This window comes from Hyperolius riggenbachi, chromosome 8, assembly GCF_040937935.1.
Source record: "Hyperolius riggenbachi isolate aHypRig1 chromosome 8, aHypRig1.pri, whole genome shotgun sequence".
Lineage (NCBI taxonomy): Eukaryota > Metazoa > Chordata > Amphibia > Anura > Hyperoliidae > Hyperolius > Hyperolius riggenbachi.
In genome coordinates, this window is record NC_090653.1 from 50,406,173 (window position 1) to 50,422,091 (window position 15,919).

Genomic DNA, 15,919 nt, shown 5'->3' on the forward strand with positions numbered 1-15,919 from the left:
ACCTGACAGCAGCGAACGCACATGCATGAGCGCACACATTCCCTGCTGATCCCCACCTATAGGACTTGATGCCATTCGCCATCAGGCGATCCAGGGGTGCCACTCTGAGCTGCCCTCTCCAATATCCAACAGCCCCCACATGTCTAGTCACAGTCCCCATTGCATGTGTAGTCCTTTTTAAATGTGCAGCAGCCCCCTTTGTCATGTATAGCATGCCACCTTTGTAAGTATATTAAAATCCCATTTGCCTTGATGGTCCCCATCCCAACTTTACATTGGCAGCAGCAGCCCTCTAATTTCAGGTGCAGCCCACCTATACTGATAGCATGCTTGCCGCCCCCCTCTCAGCCTTTCTGTTGCTCTTTTAAGACCCTCTCTCATGTGCAGCCCCCTCCTTCCTCCAACAGCTCACTTAGGCCTAGTGCACACCGGAGCGTTTCCGCTGCTGTTTGCGATCTGCTTGCGGGTGCGAATCCGCTTGGGTAATGTATTTCAATGGGCTGATGCACACCAGAGCGGGAGGCGTTTTGCAGAAACGCATACTCCCGGGCTGCTGCAGATTTTGGATTGCGGATGCGTTTCTGCCTCAATGTTAAGTATAGGAAAACCGCAAACCGCTCTGAAAAACGGCACTTCAGAGCGGTTTGCCAGGCGTTTTTTGTTACAGTAGCTGTTCAGTAACAGCTTTACTGTAACAATACATGAAATCTACTACACCAAAAAGGCTTCACAAAACCGCAAAACGCTAGCTGAAACGCCATAGAAAAATAACAAAAAGCGTTTCAAAATCTGCTAGCATTTTGCGGATCTGCTAGCGGTTTTTGGTGTGCACCAGGCCTACGACCATGACGCAAGTACCATATGCAAAAAATGATCCAGTCCTAACATGCATGTTTTAATCTTGATGATTATTTGCAGTATAAACATGTATGTCCATGCAGTCTACAAACGAAGGTAGCTGCTTTCTTAATCAACTATGTTCCTTTTGCAATCTGTTTACTAAGCTTATTTCCCCCACATCCTTGTAATAAATGCAATATCCTCATAGGCAATCCTGTCCCCCCCCCGTCCCCCCCCCCCCCCGCTCAATAATGACCACAGTGCTGGAAATTAAAAACATACCATTTAAGTGGACCTGACCTCTTGCACAGGACAGAAGGAAGGTATAAAAAATGCACCCTGTATAGTGGTTAGCCTGTCTAATTCCCCCTCATCTGTGACTTATCACAATTTGTAATTTAATCCTTCAGCTGTGTCAGCTGCCTGCCATGGCAGAGAGTTAATCGGTAAACGCAGGGCGTTAACAATACGTCTGCTTCCATGAAAGCAGGAAGTCGAAACAAAGTAGAAATGTTTTTCTTTAAAGGTTATTATTCTGGTGTGTACCTTTTAGAGCAGAGAGGAAGCTCTGAGTTCAAGCCCGCTGTATAGTAGCGTTTTTTTTTTTTTTTTTTTAAAGTTAGCACTGACAGGGCTGGATTTACCATAAGGCACTGTAGGCACATGCCTACAGGCACCTGATGATGGAAAGGCAGCCCTCTCCTATTCCCTAGCGCCTCCCTCCCTTCTTACCTAGGCAGAGTCCTGATAAAATGAGAGGTTACTCATGGCCTTCAGTCAGGGTCACCTCTAGCTACTTAAAGGACTTACGAGGTGAATTTCATAAAAAAAGTTAATTACCTCATTGCAAAAGCAGACCTCAGGGCAGACGAACAGCACCTTCCTTGTCATTATCAGGTGCTTTATGAGCCTAATCCAGGCTCAGCGCTTGTATTCTCTGCTGAGGAGGCGCGGCTGGCTGGCACTGTGTAGTTAGTCATGTGGGTGGTCATGTGGAGAGGCCCACATGACATATAATAGAGCGCACGGAGTGAGGGCGGACACGAGCGGGGCTGTAATCCTGCGCAGCTCCGGCTATGAGAGCTGCGCAGGAGATAATTTTTAAAGCGGCGATTCTCATAAGGCGACCCTGGGAAAGGTCGGGATCTATAATGAAGACTGGATTAGGCTCATAAAGCACCTGATAGTGACGAGGAAGGTGCTGTTCGTCTGCCCTGAGGTCTGATTTTGCAATGAGGTAATTAACTTTTTTTATGAAATTCACCTCGTAAGTCCTTTAATACTGAGGTTCCTCTAGCTACCTAGTACTAAGAGACACCTCTAGCTACTACTTTACTAAGGTTTCTCTGACTACCTAATACTTGGGGTCACCTCAACCTACTTAATATTGAGGGTACTTCTGGCTACCTAATGCTAATGGGCACCTGTAGCTACCTATGACAGGCAAGCGAAGTAACAGAGAAGAAAGCCAGCACAATTGCAGTACAGTTTGTAGCTACATGGAGGGTGCCAGGACATCTTTGGCTTTAGGCAGGGATGAGCAGAAAGTACGTCAGAGCGAATTTACGCATCGTAGTTCGCAGCTACGCATCGTAGTTCGTAGGTGAAGTTTCAAAACTACGCTTACAAATTTACGCGTAGTGAAGTACCGCAACGCCTAGCTTACGCCCACTATGCGTAGTTAACATGTGTATTGCGTAGTGAACTACAACTGCGTTACTCGTGTCTATTTTTCCGGTATAAACAATTACAGAGGTATTAATGCGTAAAATTTTCTGCATACGGGCATACGCATCCGCATACACTACGCTTCGCACTACGCGCAATTGCGTATTTTAATGCGTAGTCTACGAAATGCATACGAGGCGAATATTTGATTTCGAAGCCGTAGTTTGGCGAAGCGTAGTTGCGTAAAACTATGCGTAGTTCCAGCGTAGCGAAATTGGCTGACTACGACCATCCCTGGCTTTAGGCTCCTGTGAGGTAAATCTGGGCCTGAGCACTGACGAGCCATAAGACTGTTCTTACCACAAAGGACAATCCTGATGTTTGTGAATTTTGAACGAACGGCGAATGCGCTGCCACTCATCTGATGGAACACATGCACCCCTGAGTGAAGAAGACAGCATATCCATACTGTACAGTAGTTATCTGAATTGGGTCAGGTACCTGAAGGGCGTACATGCAAAAAGGGTGCCATAAACAGTCGCTAGAAGAATATCGGTAAAATTACCAATATTCTCCTATTGTGCAGAGCTAATTAAGTCCTACCTGTATCGAGCCCTAACCATCCCTGCCAATGCCTAACCCTAACCACCACCCTACCGTTGCCTAACCCTAACCCCCCCCCCCTGCCGAAGCCTAACTCTAATCACCCCCCCGATGATGTAAACAGTAACCATCCCCCTGCCGATGCCTAACCCTTACTACCCCGCTGCCTATGCCTAACCCTAACCACCCTCTTCCGAAGCCTAACTCTAACCAGCTTCCTGCCGATGCCTAACCCTAACCACCTCCCTGACGATGCCTAACCACCTCCCTGCCAATGCCTAACCCTAACCACCTCCCTGCCGATGCCTAACCCTTACCACCCCCCCTGCCGATGCCTAACCATAACCTTCCCCCTGCCAATGCCTAATCCTTACTACCCCACTGCCTATGCCTAACCCTAACCACCCCCCTGCCGATGCCTAACCCTAACCACCCCCCTGCCGATGCCTAACCCTAACCACCTCCCTGCCGATGCCTAACCCTAACCACCTCCCTGCCAATGCCTAACCCTAACCACCTCCCTGCCGATGCCTAACCATAACCATCCCCCTGCCGATGCCTAACCCTTACTACCCCCGCTGCCTATGCCTAACCCTAACCACCTCCCTAACGATGCCTAACCCTAACCACCCACCTGACGATGCCTAACCCTAACCACCTCCCTAATGATGCCAAACGCTAACCACCCCCCTGACGATGCCTAACAGAACCCCTCCCCTCCCTAATTTTTCCAGCTTTTGCTTCAACTACCGGTATATCAACGGGATTGAAAACTTTGTACAGAGATTTGATAAAGGTTTTAAAAAAGGAGGTGATTGGGGTTTTTTTCGCCTTCCTCTGGCGTTGGACGGGCTGGAGTTGTACTTTGTACTGGTTGAACTTGAACTCGATGGACGTATGTCTTTTTTCAACCAAAATAACTATGTAACTATGTAACTATGTAACTATGTAATTATGTGAAGATTAATCATAAGGCACAATGGCTTCAATTCATCAAAGGGTGTTCGAAAACAAAATCCCAGTCCTTAAAATACCACATTCTGTATTTTACACTTCACTGTGCTAATTCATCAATATTTTCCCATGTGTGGTAGAGGTTCCTTAAGTTACCAAAGTACTATCAGCTTCAGTTCATCAAAGGCTGTTAGATAACAGCAGAGTGGTGCAGAGCAGCTTGGAATGTCTCTGTGTTGTTACAAGCTGATAACAATAGAAGGCATCCAGACATCCCTTTACATGTAAACGTGTTATATTTACTGTTCCTTATACTGCCTCTGCTGCTCTGAATCTGTCCATCAGTGTTTCTTAACATTTTACTTATTTGCCACAACGTAGATAAACTTCCTGGAGATATTACAAATGCCATGCTTGGTGATTTCACCACTTGCATCTTTGCATATTCAAACAGGGACTCAAAGGGTTACACCACCGAAGGACATCTGGGGATATCTTTTATCCCGTTCTCTCTGCTCACTGCCTGGGGGGTCTGGAAGCTTGTGTGGAGAAGCCTGTGTGACCTATCAGCACCTATCAGCAACACTTGCAAGAGAACAGGGGCTGTTTCTATTGGCTGCCTGCTCCTGTTAATCATGAAAACATTCACACAGAAGGCTTTCGAAGCCTGTAACAACAGGGGAGAGCTGGAGATAAACACCGAATGTGCTAGCGAATGTGGTAACCTTGATGAATTAACATTTACTGACATTTGCTGACATGTGTTGAGCACAAGTCGGTAATTTATCTCATTGCTCTGTCATTTCAGCTTCTCATTCGGTAACAGCTTTGATGAATTAACATTTTCTTAAAGGGAACCTTAACTGAACGGGGGGGGGGGGGGGGGTAAAGAGTTTTACTTACCTGGGGCTATTACCAGCCCCCTGCAGCAGTCCTGTGCCCTCGGCGCCGCTCTGGAATCCTCTGGTCCCCCGCTGTCACTTAGTTTCGTTTTTGACGACTCGCCAGTCGCCGGCCGCCATGCGTATTATTGGACGCATTCACCAATGCAATTAGTGCTATTGCGGACCGCAACGCACTAATTGCATTGGTGAATGCGTCCAATAATACGCATGGCGGCCGGCGACTGGTGAGTCGTCAAAAACGAAACTAAGTGACAGCGGGGGACCAGAGGATTCCAGAGCGGCGCCGAGGGCACAGGACTGCTGCAGGGGGCTGGTAATAGCCCCAGGTAAGTAAAACTCTTTACCCCCCGTTCAGTTAAGGTTCCCTTTAAGTGCTCCGTTAACTCAGCTGTTTTCAGCATTACCGAATGCGGTAATGCTTGATGAATTGAAGCCAATGGGCTTGATTTATCAAGCTGCACTGCTAAAGCAACACAAGTTAACCTCTTAGCCCCAGAGGTTTATACCCCCCACGTGACCAGGCCATTTTTTACAATTCCGCACTTCACTTTACCAGTTTATTGCTCGGTCATACAATTTAGCACCCAAATGAATTTTACTGCCTTTTCTTCTCACAAATAGAGCTTTTGTGTGTGTTATTTGATTGCTGCTGCTAGTTTTAGTTATTTTTTTTATTAATGAAAAATGACCAAAATTTTTGCAAAAAAATGTTTTTCTTTTTATCCCCCCCTTTCCAAATTGGCCCTAGTCTACACTATGCATATGCCTATGGTAGGGATTAGATTGTGAGCCCCTCTGAGGGACAGTTAAGTGTCGAGATGTCAGACGGAAGATGTCAGTGCTATATAAATACTTCAATGTTTAATTGCAAAAAAAAAAACAGTCTGCCAGCGCTGAACAGTAGCTGGCAGGCTGATCGCTAGGGCCCGCTGGGTACACTGATGGGACTTCGTGCTCGTGCGAGTACAAGCTCCCGTTAAATCTCGTTTCTCGCGAGATGATGCATAGATGCATCACTGAGGAACGAAAGAGCCATGGTCGGGAAGCGGTTAATGAGAGGAGTGCAAACTCGTACATTATGTTGCGGCAGTGCAGCATAGTGTGCGCAGGTAACTTATGCACGCTCCTTGTGACTGAGCTCTGAGCTCCTCTCATTAAGCTGTGCTGCTTTAGCAGCCCAGGTTGATGAATCAAGCGTATTGGGCCAGATCCAATTCACTTTTTTCTCCTAGGAGATAATTTTCTATCTTCTGGTTAAAATTCCTGGCCAAGGCATCCGTTTAGGACCATTTCAGCTGAAAATCTAGTGTGTGCAGGTATCTACTGAGGTCACATAAAGGTCCAGCACACAACAGCGATGCCCATGCACATTGTTCCCCACCTTGCCTCACCATGGTTCCTCCTCCCCATTGGTTGTAACTGTGGGATGCATCTGTCCACCACTCGTGCACCACACACTCAATCAATGTGGTTATTTAGCACAGACCTGAAGGATCGAGCTCTATGCTCAAACAACCTCCTCTTAACCACCCAACGCATTTTGCACTCCCATGCACCACTGCAGGACTTTACTAGCGCTGCCCCCATCCTGTGGAACTCTCTTCCACTGCCCATCTGGCTCGCTCCCACCTTCCACACCTTCAAAAAGCACTCAAAACTCACTTCTTCAAGGAGGCCTACATCAACTCAACACTGCCTAAACCCTCTCTGCCAAGAACTTCTTGTTGCACCACCTCCTTTCGTGTCACCAACCCCTCCCTGTAGATTGTAAGCCTTTGGCAGGGCCCTCTCCCCTTGTGTATCATACTTGACTGTGTGTGTGCACTTTACCCAGAATTTGGAACTTGTATTTTTACCACTACCACTCCAGTGTATGATCTGGCATTGTACTACTGTCTGCATTGTGTTGTGTATCTTATTGCTTATTACCTGTTTTGTTGTATCTATTGTCTATTACCTGTATTGTGCTGTCACCCGTTATCATTGTCTGTAATCCTATTTATTGTACAGCGCTGCGTAATATGTTGGCGCTATATAAATCCAATATATATATATAAAATCGTGTGTGTGTGTGTGTGTGTGTGTGTGTGTGTGTGTGTGTGTGTGTGTGTGTGTGTGTGTGTGTGTGTGTGTGTGTGGTGTGTGCGTGCGTGCGTGCGTGTGTGTGTGTGTGTGTGTGCCGTGATCACGCGAAAACGCCTTGACCAATTTGAACGAAACTTGGTATACAGATTCCTTACTTCCTGGGATGATATGTTCTGGGGGTCTTGCGTCCCCCCTGCACACCTGGGCGGAGCTACAAACAGCCAATCAGATTCCACCCATTCAAGTGAATGGAAAAAATGGAAAAGGCTGCCATTCTCCCAGTAATTGAGCCAGAGTCCCCACACTTGGCACAGTTGGTCACTTGGTGACCGAGGTTTCAAATCCAGGAAAAGTGGGCGGAGCATAAAACAGCCAATGAAATTTCAGACATTCATTTTAAATGGAAAAATGTAAACTGCAGCCATTCTTACACTGTTAATCGCAGGGTTTTCAAACTTGGCAAACTTGGTCACTGGGTGAATGAGATTAATATTCAGGAAAATGGGTGGAGCCTACAACAGCCAATCAAAAGTCACCTATTGATTTTCAAGGGGAATATTAAAACTGCTGCCATTCTTACACTGTTAATGGCAGAGGCTTCAAACTTGCTACAGTCTGTCATTGGGTGACTAGGGTCCAAATTCACTAAAGGGGGAGGGGCCACAAAAAAGCCAATCAGACTTTCCTGGTGGATAAACTGCTTCCATTCACACATTTTTGAAGCCAGGAACCTGAAAGCTCATAAACTTGGTCATTGAGTGACTGTGGGTCAAGGTTTCAAAAAGTGGGCGGAGCCAACAATAAAGTTCAGTAGGAAAATATAAATTGCAGCCATTCTTACACTGTTACTGGCAGGGTTCTCAAACTTTGCACAGTTGGTCACTGGGTGAATGGGATGAATATTCAAGAGAGTGGGTGGAGCCTACAACAGCCAATTAAAATTCACCTGTTGATTTTCAAAGGGAATATTTACATTGCTACCATTCCTACACTGTTAATAGCAGATGCTTCAAACCTGGTAAGTCAGTCACTGGGGTTCAAATTCGTAAAGGGGGTGGAGCCACAAACAGCCAATCAGATTTGTTTAATTTCAATGGGAATATACAAATTATTGATACCAAAAACCCAAAGCTCATAAACTTGGTCATTGAGTGACTGTATGTTAAGGTTAGAAAAAGTGGGCGGAGCCAACAACTACATTTTATTCCAGGGGAAAATATAAACTGCAGCCATTCTTACACTGTTAATGGCAGGGTTCCCAAACTTGACACAGTGGGCCATTGGGTGACTAGGATTAATATTCAGAAATGTGGGTGGAGCCAACAACAGCCAATCAAATTTTACCTATTGATTTTCAAGGGGAATATTTACATTGCTACAATTCTTACACGGTTAATGGCAGAGGCATCTTACCTGATAGGGGACTGGGGTCCAAATTCACTAAAGGGGGTGTAGCCACAAACAGCTAATCAGATTTGTTAGATTGATTTCAGCCATTCTGTTATTGGCAGGGTTCTCAAACGTGACACAGTTGGTCAATGGATGACTGGGATTGATATTCAGGAAAGTGGGTGGAACCTACAACAGCCAATCAAAATTCACCTATTGATTTTTAAGGGAAATATTGAAACTGCTGCCACTCTCACACTAATAATGGCAGAAGCCTCAAACCAGCTACAGTCAGTCATGAAGTGACTGGGGCTCAAATCCACTAAAGAGGTGGAGCCACAAACAGCCAATCAGATTACTTTACTGGATAAACTGCTTCCATTCACACAATTTTGATGGCAGAAACCCAAAAGCTTTCACTGTGTGACTGGGATTAATATTCAGAAAAGTGGGTGGAGCTTTAAAAGAAAATCAAAATTCACCTGTTGATTTTCAAGGGGAATATTTAAATTGCTGCCATTCTTGCACTGTTAATGGCACAAGCCTCAAACCTGGTACAGTTGGTCATTGGGTCAATGGGGTTCAAATTCAGGAAAGGGGTGGAGCTACAAACAGCCAATCAGATTTGTTTCATCTCACTGGTAAATTACAAATTATTGATGACAAAGACCCCAAAGCTCACAAACTTGGTCATTGAGTATTTGTGTGTTAGGGTTAGAAAAAGTGGCCGGAGCGAACACCAGCCAAATACATACCCGGGCAATGCCAATTCATCAGCTATTATTCATAAAAGTGGATGGAACCTACAAAAGCCAATCAAAATTCATCTATTGATTTCAAGGGAAATATTTCATTACTGCCATTCTTGCACTGTTAATGGCACAAGCCCCAAACTGGGTACAGGTATTTATTGGGTGACTGGGGTTCAAATTCAAATTCAGAAAAGGGGTGGAGACACAAACAGCCAATCAGATTTGTTTCATTTCAATGCAAATGATTGATGCCAAAGAATGCAAAGCTCACAAATTTGGTCATTGAGTAATTAAGTAAAAGTCTGTTACTATAACAAAAAGTGGGCATAGCCAACACCAGCCAAATACATACCCAGGCAATGCTGGGTCATCAGTGGGTGGAGACAAATACAAATTTCACTGGGAAAATGTAAACTGCAGCCATTCTCACACTGTTAACAGTAGGTTTCTCAAACTTTGCACAGTTGGTCACTGGGTGACTGGGATTAATATTCATAAAAGAGGGTGGAGCCTACAACAGCCAATCCAAATTCATTTATTGCTTTTTAAGGGGAATATTCATTTGCTGCCACTCTTGCACTGTTAGGCTAGGTTTCCATTTGTGCGGCGGCATGCGTCTTGCGAGACGCTGCTGCCTCTCGCAGCCGAATCACTCTAGAAAATATAAACTGCAGCCATTCTTACACTGTTAATGGCAGGGTTCCCAAACTTGACACAGTGGGCCATTGGGTGACTAGGATTAATATTCAGAAATGTGGGTGGAGCCAACAACAGCCAATCAAATTTTACCTATTGATTTTCAAGGGGAATATTTACATTGCTACAATTCTTACACGGTTAATGGCAGAGGCATCTTACCTGATAGGGGACTGGGGTCCAAATTCACTAAAGGGGGTGTAGCCACAAACAGCTAATCAGATTTGTTAGATTGATTTCAGCCATTCTGTTATTGGCAGGGTTCTCAAACGTGACACAGTTGGTCAATGGATGACTGGGATTGATATTCAGGAAAGTGGGTGGAACCTACAACAGCCAATCAAAATTCACCTATTGATTTTTAAGGGAAATATTGAAACTGCTGCCACTCTCACACTAATAATGGCAGAAGCCTCAAACCAGCTACAGTCAGTCATGAAGTGGCTGGGGCTCAAATCCACTAAAGAGGTGGAGCCACAAACAGCCAATCAGATTACTTTACTGGATAAACTGCTTCCATTCACACAATTTTGATGGCAGAAACCCAAAAGCTTTCACTGTGTGACTGGGATTAATATTCAGAAAAGTGGGTGGAGCTTTAAAAGAAAATCAAAATTCACCTGTTGATTTTCAAGGGGAACATTTAAATTGCTGCTATTCTTGCACTGTTAATGGCACAAGCCTCAAACCTGGTACAGTTGGTCTTTGGGTCAATGGGGTTCAAATTCAGGAAAGGGGTGGAGCTACAAACAACCAATCAGATTTGTTTCATCTCACTGGTAAATTACAAATTATTGATGACAAAGACCCCAAAGCTCACAAACTTGGTCATTGAGTATTTGTGTGTTAGGGTTAGAAAAAGTGGCCGGAGCGAACACCAGCCAAATACATACCCGGGCAATGCCAATTCATCAGCTATTATTCATAAAAGTGGATGGAACCTACAAAAGCCAATCAAAATTCATCTATTGATTTCAAGGGAAATATTTCATTACTGCCATTCTTGCACTGTTAATGGCACAAGCCCCAAACTGGGTACAGGTATTTATTGGGTGACTGGGGTTCAAATTCAAATTCAGAAAAGGGGTGGAGACACAAACAGCCAATCAGATTTGTTTCATTTCAATGCAAATGATTGATGCCAAAGAATGCAAAGCTCACAAATTTGGTCATTGAGTAATTAAGTAAAAGTCTGTTACTGTAACAAAAAGTGGGCATAGCCAACACCAGCCAAATACATACCCAGGCAATGCTGGGTCATCAGTGGGTGGAGACAAATACAAATTTCACTGGGAAAATGTAAACTGCAGCCATTCTCACACTGTTAACAGTAGGTTTCTCAAACTTTGCACAGTTGGTCACTGGGTGACTGGGATTAATATTCATAAAAGAGGGTGGAGCCTACAACAGCCAATCCAAATTCATTTATTGCTTTTTAAGGGGAATATTCATTTGCTGCCACTCTTGCACTGTTAGGCTAGGTTTCCATTTGTGCGGCGGCATGCGTCTTGCGAGACGCTGCTGCCTCTCGCAGCCGAATCACTCTAGCCGTGCTATGCACGGCTATGGGATTCGGACAGCTACGCACAAAATTATGCTACAGGGCCTCAGATTTTTCCTCAGCCACGAATTCGGATGGCTCTCATAGACTTCTATAGGCTGCTGAAATCCATCCGAATTCGTGGGCGGGGAATCGGCCCGGGTTCGCAGCAGTGGAAACCCGGCCTTAAGGACACAAGCTTAAAACCTGGTACAGTTGGTCATTGAGTGACTGGGTTTCAAATTCAGAAAAAAGGGTGAAGCCACAGCCAATCAGATTTGTTTCATTTCAATGCAAATTATTGATGCCAAACAATGCAAAGCTCACAAACTAGGTCATTGGGCTCGATTCACAAAGCGGTGCTAACCCAGTTAGCATGCCTAAAACACTTTAGGCATGATAACCATTGCACCATGCTGGTGAAAAGCCAGTTTAGGCGTGATAAGTTTAGGTGTGATAAGTTTAGGCATGCTAAGTTTAGATAAGTTTAGATCGCTTGCAAAGTCCCGCACGCAAAGCAGCGCCATTAAACTTTATACAAAGTGCACCAGTCTTTGCTAGCGTAAAACTTTTGATCAGCTGTGCACTGCGGTGCTAACGCAGTTGGCGCTTAAACTTAGCATGCCTAAACTTATCACACCTAAACTTATCATGCCTAAACTTATCACACCTAAACTTATCACACCTAAACTTATCATGCCTAAACTGAGTTTAGGCATGATAAAGGGCTTTTCACCAGCGTGCTAACTGTTAGCACCGCTTTGTGAATCAGGCCCCTAAACTTATCACACCTAAACTTATCATGCCTAAACTGAGTTTAGGCATGATAAAGGGCTTTTCACCAGCGTGCTAACTGTTAGCACCGCTTTGTGAATCAAGCCCATTGAGTCATTGGGCCTGATTCACAAAGCGGTGCTAACAGTTAGCACCGTGGTGAAAAGCCCTTTATCACACCTAAACTCTGTTTAGGCATGATAAGTTTAGGGGCTCGATTCACAAAGCGGTGCTAACAGTTAGCACCCTGGTGAAAAGCCCTTTATCATGCCTAAACTCAGTTTAGGCATGATAAGTTTAGGTGTGATAAGTTTAGGTGTGATAAGTTTAGGCATGATAAGTTTAGGTGTGATAAGTTTAGGCATGCTAAGTTTAAGCGCCAACTGCGTTAGCACCGCAGTGCACAGCTGATCAAAAGTTTTACTCTAGCAAAGACTGGTGCACTTTGTATAAAGTTTAATGGCGCTGCTTTGCGTGCGGGACTTTGCAAGCGATCTACACTTATCTAAACTTAGCATGCCTAAACTTATCACACCTAAACTTATCACACCTAAACTTATCACGCCTAAACTGGCTTTTCACCAGCATGGTGCAATGGTTATCATGCCTAAAGTCTTTTAGGCATGCTAACTGGGTTAGCACCGCTTTGTGAATCGAGGCCTAGGTGTGATAAGTTTAGGCATGATAAGTTTAGGTGTGATAAGTTTAGGTGTGATAAGTTTAGGCATGCTAAGTTTAAGCGCCAACTGCGTTAGCACCGCAGTGCACAGCTGATCAAAAGTTTTACGCTAGCAAAGACTGGTGCACTTTGCATAGAGTTTAATGGCGCTGCTTTGCGTGCGGGACTTTGCGCGCGTAATAAACTTATCTAAACTTAGCATGCCTAAACTTATCACACCTAGGCCTCGATTCACCAAGCGGTGATAACTCAGTTATCACGCCTAAAGTACTTTAGGCGTGATAACCTCTTCACCACTGAGTTATCACCGCTTTTGCCTGCTCTTCGCGCGTAAGAGCGCGCGCAAAGTCCCATAGGGCTTAATGGGCACTTCGCGCGAAGCACGGTGCGCTGCGCGCGTAGCGCAACGCGCTACGCGCGCAAAACTTTGCGCGCGGGAGTTCGCGTGAAGCCCTGCTTATCATGCCTAAAGTGACTTTAGGCGTGATAAGGGGCTTTTCACCGCGGTGCAAACACTTTGCACCGCTTGGTGAATCAAGCTCCTAAACTTATCATGCCTAAACTTATCATGCCTAAACTTATCATGCCTAAACTGAGTTTAGGCATAATAAAAATGGTTATCACGCCTAAAGTCTTTAACTGGGTTATCACCGCTTTGTGAATCGAGCCCATTGGGCTCGATTCACAAAGCGGTGCTAACCCAGTTAGAGACTTTAGGGGCTCGATTCACAAAGCGGTGCTAACCCAGTTAGCATGCCTAAAAGACTTTAGGCATGATAACCATTGCACCATGCTGGTGAAAAGCCAGTTTAGGCGTGATAAGTTTAGGTGTGATAAGTTTAGGTGTGATAAGTTTAGGCATGCTAAGTTTAGATAAGTTTAGATCGCTTGCAAAGTCCCGCACGCAAAGCAGCGCCATTAAACTTTATACAAAGTGCACCAGTCTTTGCTAGCGTAAAACTTTTGATCAGCTGTGCACTGCGGTGCTAACGCAGTTGGCGCTTAAACTTAGCATGCCTAAACTTATCACACCTAAACTTATCATGCCTAAACTTATCACACCTAAACTTATCACACCTAAACTTATCATGCCTAAACTGAGTTTAGGCATGATAAAGGGCTTTTCACCAGGGTGCTAACTGTTAGCACCGCTTTGTGAATCAGGCCCTAGGCGTGATAACCATTTTTATCATGCCTAAACTCAGTTTAGGCATGATAAGTTTAGGCATGATAAGTTAAGGCATGATAAGTTTAGGCATGATAAGTTTAGGCATGCTAAGTTTAGATAAGTTTAGATCGCATGCAAAGTCCCGCACGCAAAGCAGCGCCATTAAACTGTATGCAAAGTGCACCAGACTTTGCTAGCGTAAAACTTTTGATCAGCTGTGCACTACGGTGCTAAGCAAGTTGGTTCTTAAACTTATCACGCCTAAAAACTTATCACACCTAAACTTATCATGCCTAAACTTATCACACCTAAACTTATCACACCTAAACTTATCATGCCTAAACTGAGTTTAGGCGTGATAAAGGGCTTTTCACCAGCGTGCTAACTGTTAGCACCGCTTTGTGAATCGAGCCCTTAAACTTATCGGGCTCGATTCACAAAGCGGTGATAACCCAGTTAGCATGCCTAAAAGACTTTAGGCATGATAACCATTGCACCATGCTGGTGAAAAGCCAGTTGAGGCGTGATAAGTTTAGGTGTGATAAGTTTAGGTGTGATAAGTTTAGGCATGCTAAGTTTAGATAAGTTTAGATCGCTTGCAAAGTCCCGCACGCAAAGCAGCGCCATTAAACTTTATACAAAGTGCACCAGTCTTTGCTAGCGTAAAACTTTTGATCAGCTGTGCACTGCGGTGCTAACGCAGTTGGCGCTTAAACTTAGCATGCCTAAACTTATCACACCTAAACTTATCATGCCTAAACTTATCACACCTAAACTTATCACACCTAAACTTATCATGCCTAAACTGAGTTTAGGCATGATAAAGGGCTTTTCACCACGGTGCTAACTGTTAGCACCGCTTTGTGGGCTTGATTCACAAAGCGGTGCAAAGTGTTTGCACGCCAGTGAAAAGCCCCTTATCACGCCTAAACTCACTTTAGGCGTGATAAGAAGAAACTCGCGCGAAGTTACCGCGCGTACGCGCGTACGCGCGTAAGTGCGCGCGCAGCACCCGACGCTTCGCGCGAAGCTCCCATTAAACCCTATGGGACTTTGCGCGCGCTCTCACGCGCGTACGCGCGGTAACTTCGCGCGAAGAGCAGGAAAAAGCGGTGATAACTCAGTGGTGAAAAGGTCATCACGCCTAAAGTCTTTTAGGCGTGATAACTGGGTTATCACCGCTTTGTGAATCGAGGCCTGTGAATCAGGCCCATTGGGCTCGATTCACAAAGCGGTGATAACCCAGTTAAAGACTTTAGGGGCTTGATTCACAAAGCGGTGCTAACAGTTAGCACGCTGGTGAAAAGCCCTTTATCACGCCTAAACTCAGTTTAGGCATGATAAGTTTAGGTGTGATAAGTTTAGGTGTGATAAGTTTAGGCATGATAAGTTTAGGTGTGATAAGTTTAGGCATGCTAAGTTTAAGCGCCAACTGCGTTAGCACCGCAGTGCACAGCTGATCAAAAGTTTTACGCTAGCAAAGACTGGTGCACTTTGTATAAAGTTTAATGGCGCTGCTTTGCGTGCGGGACTTTGCAAGCGATCTAAACTTATCTAAACTTAGCATGCCTAAACTTATCACACCTAAACTTATCACACCTAAACTTATCACGCCTAAACTGGCTTTTCACCAGCATGGTGCAATGGTTATCATGCCTAAAGTCTTTTAGGCATGCTAACTGGGTTAGCACCGCTTTGTGAATCGAGCCCTAGGCGTGATAACCATTTTTATCATGCCTAAACTCAGTTTAGGCATGATAAGTTTAGGCATGATAAGTTTAGGCATGATAAGTTTAGATAAGTTTAGATTGCGCGCAAAGTCCCGCACGCAAAGCAGCACCATTAAACTCTATGCAAAGTGCACCA